The sequence below is a fragment of the Saimiri boliviensis genome, chromosome 13 (assembly GCF_048565385.1).
Source record: "Saimiri boliviensis isolate mSaiBol1 chromosome 13, mSaiBol1.pri, whole genome shotgun sequence".
NCBI lineage: Eukaryota > Metazoa > Chordata > Mammalia > Primates > Cebidae > Saimiri > Saimiri boliviensis.
In genome coordinates, this window is record NC_133461.1 from 16,417,888 (window position 1) to 16,428,048 (window position 10,161).

At 43.3% G+C, this 10,161-nt stretch overlaps 1 long non-coding RNA gene across 5 annotated transcripts in view; it reads right to left on the bottom strand.

Annotated features, from left to right (window-relative positions):
- Nucleotides 1-10,161, bottom strand: part of LOC104651077 (uncharacterized) — a 94,442-nt gene that overhangs the window by 67,690 nt on the left and 16,591 nt on the right. The window lies entirely within an intron of this gene.

Here is a 10,161-nt window from a genome sequence, read left to right on the forward strand (position 1 = left end):
TCCCTTAAATTCCTTCTTGAAAGGGCCTCTATTATATAAGGAAGTGCTAACCCCACCCTTGGGCCTGCTTCCTGCTAGGCAGTTTAGAAAGAAAGCTGAACAGTGAGCTTTGCTGGCCCATTATTCACCTCTGAAAGGTAATCAAAGGAAATGCCTTTCCTTCTATTATCCTATCGTTGAGTTTTATGGAGGACTGCCTCTGAATATAGATGTATCCAAAGAAACCAAGAACCTAATATAAACAAGAATTTCCAAACAGTGCTTGTTCAGATCATCTTATTCAGATGGCTCAGTACTGCCAGGTTCCTGAAGGACAAGGAGCCATCACCACTGGGGCCTCCAGCGGGTTGAATTCACTTCAAGGACTGAACATCTCCTGACTACCAGATGCCCAGGTAGGCCCGGCGGGCAGAGTACTTCCTTTACATTTCATATAAATGGATCAAACGGTGTGTACTCTTTTACATCTGGCTTTTTTGCTCACACTCATGTTTATGAGAATTCATCATGTCGTTGCATGAAGCTATAGTTGTTCAATTGGGGTACGGCTTTCCATTATGGAGATATATACCACTATTTATTTATTCCTTCTACTCACATGGGCGTTTGGGCTGTTTCCAGTTTGGAGTTTCTGCTGATTTCCTACTGTTGTTGTAAAAAAGGAGCATAAATTTAGTGGCTTAAAATAACACACGTTTGTTATCCTACGGTTCTAGACGTCAGAAGTCCAAAAGGGGTCTGCAGGGACTATTTTACTTTTGGAGGCTTTAGAAGGGAATCCAATTTCTTGCCTTTTAAAGCTTCTAGAGGCCACATATATTCCTTGTCTCATGGTCCCTTTTTCCATCTTCAAAGCCAATAACATAACATTGATAGATCCGGGAAGAAAATAAGCGGGAAGGTCCCCAGAGAATCTCCCACTGGCCTGAGCACCGGGAGGATGGGGTGGAGCATTGCAAAGTTTGCACCATTTGCAGCAGGGAGGAGCCTGGCCTCTTCTGCTCCTGTGGGGTAACCTGGGATTCATTCTGTGAGACGGGTTCTGTTAACAGGAATCCTTCTTGCTTTGCTGAGTTTTTTTCTTTCACCAAATAAACTCCTTACTCTTCTATATGTCTGCGAGCCTCATCTTTCCTGCTACTGTGCCAAGGACCCAGTTTTTCCTACAACATTTTTTTCTCCTCTCTCAACTCTGCTTCCATTTTTCTTTTTTAAAAATTTGTTCATTACAATTTTCAAATTTGTGGGCATAAAGTTTCCTATGATATCTTTTTTTTTTTTTAAATGTAGGTTTCATTGTGATGTCCTTTTTGATTTCTTATATCGTGTCTTCTCTATGTTAATTGGTCTTGTCTTTTATTGATCTTCAAAGTGCCACCTTTTGGTACTGTTGGTTTATTGATTGTAGATTTATTTTCTATTTTACTAATTTCTGCTGTTTTTTTCTTTCTTCTTAGAGTTAGATGGAATTTTCTGATTATTTTCTAAATTATTTAGATAAATTCTTTTTAAAATTTTTTATTTCAATAAGTTTTGTGGAACAGGTGGTGTTAGGTTACACAAATAAGTTCTTTAGCGGTGATTTCTGACATGGTGGTGCACTCATCATTTGAGCAGTGTACACCGTACCCCAGGTGTAGTCTTTTATCCCTCACCATCCCCGACCCTTTCCTCCAAGTCCCCAGATCCAATGGATTACTGTTATGCCTTTGCCTCCTCATAGCTTAGTTCCCACATATGAGTGAGAACATACAATGTTTGGTTTTCCATTCCTGAGTTACTTCACTTAGAATAATAGTCTCCAGGCTGGATGCAGTGGTTCACGCCTGTAATCCCAGCACTTTGGGAGGCCGAGGCAGGTGAATCACCTGAGGTCAGGAGTTTGAGACCAGCCTGACCAACATGGAGAAACCCCATCTCAAAAAAAAAAAAAAAAAAAAAAAAAAAAAAAAACCAAGTCTCCAATTCCATCCAGGTTGCTGTGAATGCCATTATTTGGTTCCTTTTTATGGCTGAGAAGTATTCCATGGTGTGCGTGCATGTGTGTGTGTGTGTATATAAGGTAGGTTTGATTGTGATGACATTTTCTTTACTCGTTGATTGATGGGCACTTGGGCTGGTTTCACATTTTTGCAATTGCAAATTGTGCTGCCATAAACATGCATGTGCTATAAACAGATTCTTAGATCACTGGCTTTCGCTTTTTTCTTTTTGAATATCTGAATTTTAAAGTTATAAGTTTTATTCTAAGCTTGGCTTTAAATAAATCCCACAAATTTTGAAATGTAGAAGTTTAATAATGGCTTAATTCAAAATCTTTTCTAATTTTCCTTGTGATTTCTGCTTTGACCTATGGATATAATAAGCATATTGCTTAACTTCCAAACATATGGGGATTTTTCTCCTTAACTTATTGCTATTTATTTTTAGTTTTAACTGTAGTTGGAGAAAACGCTCTAATCTTGGTATTGCAAATTCTCAGTATCTTGGTAGCTCTCCAATGTCCTAAAAAATGTTTTTATATTTGTCTCAGCTTTCTAGTTGTTTCAGAAACAATTTTGATACAGAGTAACCTGCCAGCTATTGTCAGAAACATAAAATCCCACCAGTGATAATTTAATTAACTGTGACATCATCACAATCTGTAGATCACCAGTATCCTATTTTCCATTAGCAAAAAACACAAAAAAACAAACAACCCTCTTCTGCTGAGAATAGGTTTGGTTAAATGTTTTTGGTGTCATGGGTTTGTTATTTTTTTCTGAGACTTATTTGAAGAGTAATGTCAACTGTCCCAGGCAGACTCAAATCGACCCTAATTGTCAAGCTCTCAAGAAAAGGCAGTTCCCCTGAGTCCCCATGGCTCCCATTCCAAGACTGAGCCCCTCGGCCACAGCCTAAGGCTACTTTCTCTCCTTTCCTTCACAGATATGAACACTAGCTGGTCGCTAACTGTCAGATAACTACCAAGGTACTGGATTCCACGATGGTGAACCTGCTTCTCAGCCTTCTCCCTACGATAAGCTCCTCAGCTTTAACCTTTTCTCATGGGCCCTAAGTTTGCCTCACCCCTAATCACTGCTCAAGAAAAATGAAACCGAATACAGCACGGAGTTTACCAGTGAGACAATGAGAGGAACCATTTCCCCCTAGTTTCCTGCGTTCTGCTGTAACACAGGGCTGGTAGCCGCGTCTTCATAAGTATTTCATTACAATGAAGAAAACACAGTTCTTCCTGGAATGAGATGCCTGTTGAGGTGTGACCAACATAATGATGTCATGCCCAGGGGAGGAAAAGGAATATCCTAGGGTTTGAAACCAGCTCCCTTGGCAGATGAAGTCAGCAGAGCAAGAATTTTGCCAGCACAACCAGTGATCAACACACGAGGTCAATATGGATATGGCCTTTGGTTCAATGAGATTCCAAGTCCTGGGAATACCAAGAAGTAGCGTAGATGATTTTGGAGCCACCAGATACCTACAGTGTTGTCTTACACATCACAAGCAGTAAGTAAACTTTCCAGTTGACACAGAGAGGGAGTTTCCTTAGCCTCTTTCCCTTATGTGAATTTGAAGCTGCTGGTCAAAGTAGCGATGTGGCAGTTTACCCAAGTTCCGCCCTTGGTTTTCCACTTCTGTTAGGGTCTTTGAGGGATTCCAACAGACAACGTTCCCTTCACTGCCCGATTTATGAACCAATTAAGAAACAAAGCAGGTCTGGGCACAGGGGCTCATACCCGGAATCCCAGCACTTTGGGAGGCTGAGGTGAGAGGACTGCTTGAGGCCAAGGAGTTTGAGACCAGCCTGGGTAATATAGCGAGACCTCTTCTCAACAAAAAATAAAAAATTAGCCAAGTGTGGTGGTTCACAGCTGTAGTTCCAGCTACTCAAGAGGCCATGGGAGGAGGATTGCTTGAGCTTGGGAGGGTGAGGCTGCAGTGAGCTGTGATCATGCCACTGCATTCAGCTTGGGTGCTAGAATAAGACCCTGTCTCAAGAAGGAAAAGAAAGATAGAAACTAAGTGAGAAAGATGACAAGTGGAGGCTATAATACCACTTTCTTTTTTTTTTTTCCTTAAAGATGGGGTTTCACCATGTTGGTCAGGCTGGTCTTGAACTCCAACCTCAGATGATCCGCCAGCCTTGGCCTCCAAAGTGCTTGGATTACAGGCGTGAGCCACCGTGCCCAGCCTTCTAATACCATTTTCTTATGCTGACATTGAAGAGGTAGCTTGTATCTGTGAGCAAATAAACCTCCCAATACTGAACCCCTCACAGCAGCCTGGCCTATGGCAGCCTCCCACCCTAGACCTGCCCTGCTCCTGCGCAGCCTGACTCCTGCCCTCTGATGGCAGGCTAGCTCTCAAGGAGGAAACCAGAGTGGGGGGCTGAGCCAACCACACCGGTTTGATCTCTCTAAATTTCCTATCAGCTAAATCACTCCATCTTCTCCAAGCAGAGGCAGAGACAGAGCTGGATGTTATATAAACAGAGCCCCTTCCTCCTGAAAGAACCATCCGATGTGGGAAATAAGTTACTTCCAAATCCTACCTACCCTGGTGCCTTAGCTCCCTTTGGGACTGTGGTCTTGAGTCCCTCACCACTGCACATCCAAACATCCTTGGAGATCTTTCATGGAGATGGTAAAGTGTGTGTGCATGAGCAGGCATATATGTGTGCATGTATGTGAAGATGAACAAACGTACATATATGTGTGCAAATGTATCAGAGTTTGCATGTGTATGTGTATACAGGTTTGCCTGTGGAGCACGTGTGTGTGTGCATTGTGAGTACAAGTATACATGAATGTGTGCAGGTGCACAGGTATAGGCGTGCATGTGTGATGCTCATGTGTTCAGAAGCGCCTATAGTATAATAGGTGTATGTGTAAATATCAAGCTTTGGAACCCGGCTTTCCGGTTCCATGTTTGGGCAGATTCATTCCAAGAAACATTCCTTGAGTACTTGTATTGACCAATGACTGTGGCAACCGTAAGGAGGAGTGTTACATTTCTCTGGATGCAAAAGGCTTGTAAGCAAGTAGAAAAGACAGACACATAAGAAGCCCTATGAGATCCAAGACGAAAGATACTAAACGCCATTGTTGTAACACAAGGAGGAGAATTGTTCTGACTCGCTGGATGGCAAAAATGTTTGCGGTCAGCTTGAGAGAAGAGAAGAGGTGACAGGAGGGCTGTTTAGGCACAGGAATAACATGAGCTCAGGCCACAGGGAGAAACACAGGGTCTGTTTAAGCAAGGAGTCACTTGCTGTGCCAGGCACAGAAATTAACACGAGAGTTACAACATCAGATCAGATCAAGAATAACATCTGGCCATTCCTCACCATATTTCACAGGGCACATGCTGATGAAGGAGGGGGATGAACTTAGTGGGGAAGTTGGACTATTGTAGTAAGAAGTGTGAACTTCCTTTCTTAAGGCAAAGGGAAGCCACTGTGTTTGGGTGAGAAGGGGAAGGCAAGGGTGGGTTTGGGAATTCCAGGGTCAAGGAGCTATTGCCTTGGTCTACGTGAGCGATAACGAGGCGTCACATTTTACAGATATGCTCAATGGTTTTCTATTAGGGTGAAGGGAGGTTTTCCAAATCTGGCGACGGGCCTTATGACGGTGTCACTAACAGGGCTGAGAAGGAAGTGGATGATGAGGTAAAGAAGATGAACTTAAATTTCAACTACTCCATCTCCCCTGATAATCACTCAGTGCTACCCTTCGTGCACCCAACCCCCACACAGATGTTGACTTTTGGAAACTGTGTCCTCTTGCTGGCTAGGCATCAAAGAATGAGTATCATCCTGTCACCATGGCCTCATCTTCCAGAGAAAACTTTTCACTTCTGGAGGAAGCTGATGTCTCTTTCATCTGGAAGCTTTTATCTCTAATAATATTATCTCTACAGTTTTAACTCAAGAAGGGCCTCGGCTTGAGTCCTGAGCTGCAGCCCTGAGGAAGCAGGTTCCAAAACAAAGGAGGGACTGCCCTTTCTCTGGTCTTCTTGCCCAAACAATAGCAAGCTACCTTCTGGAAACTACAGTGCGCATGTCCAGTGGTGCATGACCTGACAGTGAGATGAAGGGACTCAAAACCACATTTTTCGTGTCAAGGTACATTTGTGAGTTAAGTTCCAGGACAGGACAGGCTGCAGAGGAGCTCTAACCAATAGCTGGGACCTCGAGGCTGTCGGCGGGGAAGCCTCGGTGCCGCAGCAGCATAGAGGCCTGGGGCTGCAGAATTCCGCAGGACTGGGGCTTACATGTGTGATGAAGTTGGAAAGGCAAACACAACAGCCACTGAAGTGGATTCCAAGAACAAAAATGATTCACCAGAAATACACCAGGACACAGGCAGCTAAAGCCAACAGCGGGGTGGATTGAAAAATCAGATGTAGCCAGGCACAGTGGCTCATGCTAATAATCCCAATACTTTGGGAGGCCAAGGCAGGTGGATCACTTGAGCTCAGGAGTTCGAGACCAGCCTGGGCAACATGGCAAGACTCCATCTCTATAAAACATACAACAATTATCTAGGCATGTTAATGTGTACTTGGGAGGCTGAGGTGGGAGGATCACTTAAGCCTGGGAGGTTGAGGCTGCTGTGAGTCATGATTACACCACTGCACTGGAGCCTGGGTGACAGAGTGAGACCTTGCCTCAAAAATAAAAAAAAACGGAAAAACCAAACCTCAAATACTGCAAAGACACATGGACACGTGGCTTTAAGGGTTGAGGAGCAATGTCAGAAAGCGGTACAGTCACTGGGGTTCTTTATCTGGAGAAGAGGTGATAGCTGTTACCTAAATCATAAGCTACTGGAAGGCAGAGAATACGGATCTGATGTCTTGATTAGCAGGCAATAAATGGATATTGGCTGATTGATCACTTACTTAAGTAAGCCCTTCAAAGGGAGATTCTCTTAATTGCTACCTCCTACCTCAGAATGGCTTTGATTTTCTCATTTCTCACCCCCCCCACCCCCCCCCGCAGCTATTATTGCCTAAGCAAACTAAGGCTGTTGCTATTTCAGCATCATTGCTAAGAAGGGCATTGAAATACCTTTATGTCAGGCTGAGCTCACTCATCCAGATTAATTCCCTAGATGTCCAGCATATTTTCTGGTAAAGTCACCTTTTGGTCGGAACAAAAAGCAGATAACTCACTTTATCTGTGAGCTTTTTATCTTGTTGACAAACCAAAATTCTTATCCATTTCCATTTCTGTGGCAATTTAAGAAATTGCTAGCAGAAGAAATGTGGACTTTGGAAGGACACATTAAGCCTGCACTTGGCTTCTTGCTATCATGTAAATGCCCTAGTGTCCTGGCAGTTTCTGATTCGGTTCTGGGGGATTACAGAAACATGATTACTGGTTTGAAGGAGGTGGCTGATTTCCACTTATATTTATAGAAACTTCGAGAATGATCTCCAAAGCTCAAGAGTTCAAGAAGACATTGAGAATCTTAGTGATTGAGAGGACATTTGGGTTCACCTAAACCAGGGGCCCCAACCCCCAGGCCATGGACCAGTACTGGTCTGCAGCCTGTAAGGAACAGGCCAAACAGGAGGTGAGCGGTGGGTGAGTGAGCATGCCCGCCTGAACTCCGCCTCCTGTCAGATCAGCAGTGGCATTAGATTCTCATAGGAGTGCAAACCCTATTGTGAACTGCGCTTTCGAAGGATCTAGGCTACATGCTCCTTGTGAGAACCTAATACCTGATGATCTGAGGTGGATCAGTTTCATCCAGAAACCATCACCCCCAACCAACACGTCCGAGGAAAAATTGTCTTCCACAAAACCCGTCCCTGGTGCCAAAAGGGTTGGGGACTGCTGATCTAAACACCTTCTGTGTCAGAGTGTGGCTTGCCTAAGATTCTTTGACTAAGTGGCATGTTGGTGCTTTGAACTGAGCAACTGAGAATCTACTTTGTCAAGCCTTCTCATCCACGAAGTACTTGGCAGGATCGAGATATTTAAAATGAATGCAAGCCAGGTGCAGTGGCTCATGCCTGTAATTCCAGCACTTTGGGAGGCTGAGGCAGGTGGATCACCTGATATCAGGAGTACGAGTCCAGCCTGGCCAACATGGCAAAACCCCATCTCTACTAACAATACAGAATTAGCTGGGTGTGGTGGTGCATGCCTGTAATCCCAGCTACTCAGGAGGCTGAGGCAGGAGAATCGCTTGAACCCGGGAGGTGGAGGTTGTGGTGAGACGAGATCATGCCATTGCACTCCAGCCTGGGCAACAAGAGAGCAACTCTGTCTCAAAAAAAAAAAAAAAAAAAAAAAAAAAAAAAACAATGCAAAAAACAGTGGGGGTAAGGCCGGGCAGGGTGGCACACATCTGTAATCCTAGCACTTTGGGAGGCCGAGGCAGGCAGATCATAAGGTCAAGAGATCAAGAACATCCTGGCCACCATAATGAAACCCCATCTCTCCTAAAAATGCAAAAATTAGCTAGGCATGGTAGCGTGCACCTGTAGTCCCAGCTGCTCCAGAGGCTGAGGCAGGAGAATCAGTAGCAAAGTTTGCAGTGAGCCGAGATCATGCCACTGCACTCCAGCCTGGCAATAGAGCAAGACTCCATCTCAAAAAAAAGGAGGGGAGGGCATTAAAAAATGCAGTAAAAAAGCAATGAAAACAAAAAACATAAAAATAAGGAAAGATTTTTTTTTTTTATTTATGTTTTTTGAGACAGGGTCTTGCTCTGTCACCCAGGCTGGAGTGCACTGGCACAATCACAGCTCACTGCAGCCTCACCTCCTGGGCTCCAGTGATCGTCTGACCTCAGCTTCCTGAGTAGCTGGGACTTCAGGCTCACGTCAGCATGTCCAGCTAATTGTTTATTTTTTCAACATGGTGAGATCCCCTGTTGCCCAGGCTGGTCTTGAACTCCTGAGTTCAAGCAATCTGCCCATCTCAGATTTTTCAAAATGCTGAGATTACAGGCATGAGCCACCATGCCAGGACTGGAAAAAAGTCTTCAACAACAACAACAAAATAATGCACTTCGTGTTTGCTTTCTAGACTGGGTAATCACTCTGCTAAACATGTTGATGTGTCCAGAAGACAAAGCATTCTCAAACTGTCGAAACATGTGTTTCTCAAAAGGTTCATTCTATTCTTTCTTCTAGGCAAAAATGACAAGCAGTTATCTTTTTCTGAGCAAATAATGACAGCCCCTAGCACCCAACATTATGAAAATTCAGGTATATTAAGTTTAGCCCTTCATCTGTCTCAGTTTTTATTCCTTAGAACAAAGGAAAATTACAGGCACAGTGCTGACAACGGAGATGTGAGCTTTTTTTCCCCTTTGGTTTTTTTGTTGCTAGGGTGTAAGTCCATGTGTGTCATAAAACTCTCTCCCATCTGGCTGGTTTTCGAAACTTCTCTGGGTCCCAGTTCTTACAGATGAGCAATTAATTCTCTCTAACACTTGGGAGCTGTTGAAATGAAGGAGATTTCAGAGAGAATAGCTCATGACCTTATGCCTTTGTGTGTTTTACTGAGAGCTGACCTCCTGCATTACTGGGGAAGAAAAATCTATTAAAATCTCTTGAGTGAATACTTCAGCAGGCTGATTTCATTTTGAACCAAATCATTTGGTGCATTTTAGAAGGCATGATAAATGATGTCATCTCAAATATTAATATAAACCCTGGATAACATGCTTTTTACTCAGATTCAGTTTTATTACAATATTGCAAGAACTCCATTAGGCCACACCTACACCATTTGAAGTCTGGTGAAACGCAAGGGTGAAGGAGCAACACTACTTGATATTGTCAAATCTCCAGAAGTAGAGGGTATTAGAAATTAACCTGACAGCAACAAAACCACACACGGTTGTGGGAGAAAAACTCTAATAAAGGATATAAAAGAACAAATAAGTAAACAGAGATATATATCATGTCTAATGGATGGACAAACAGCACAGAATAGATGTTAATGCTCCTTAAATTAATGTCTACGTCAATATCATTTTAACCAGAATCTCAAGATGATGCGTAAATTGGAATAATTAATTCTAAAATGTATAAAGAAAAGTCCACAAATAGCCAAGGGAATTCTGAGAAACAAAAGCAAAGAAGCACTAGCTCTATTTGACAGTAACCCACATTAAAAAGCATACACATACGGCAAGA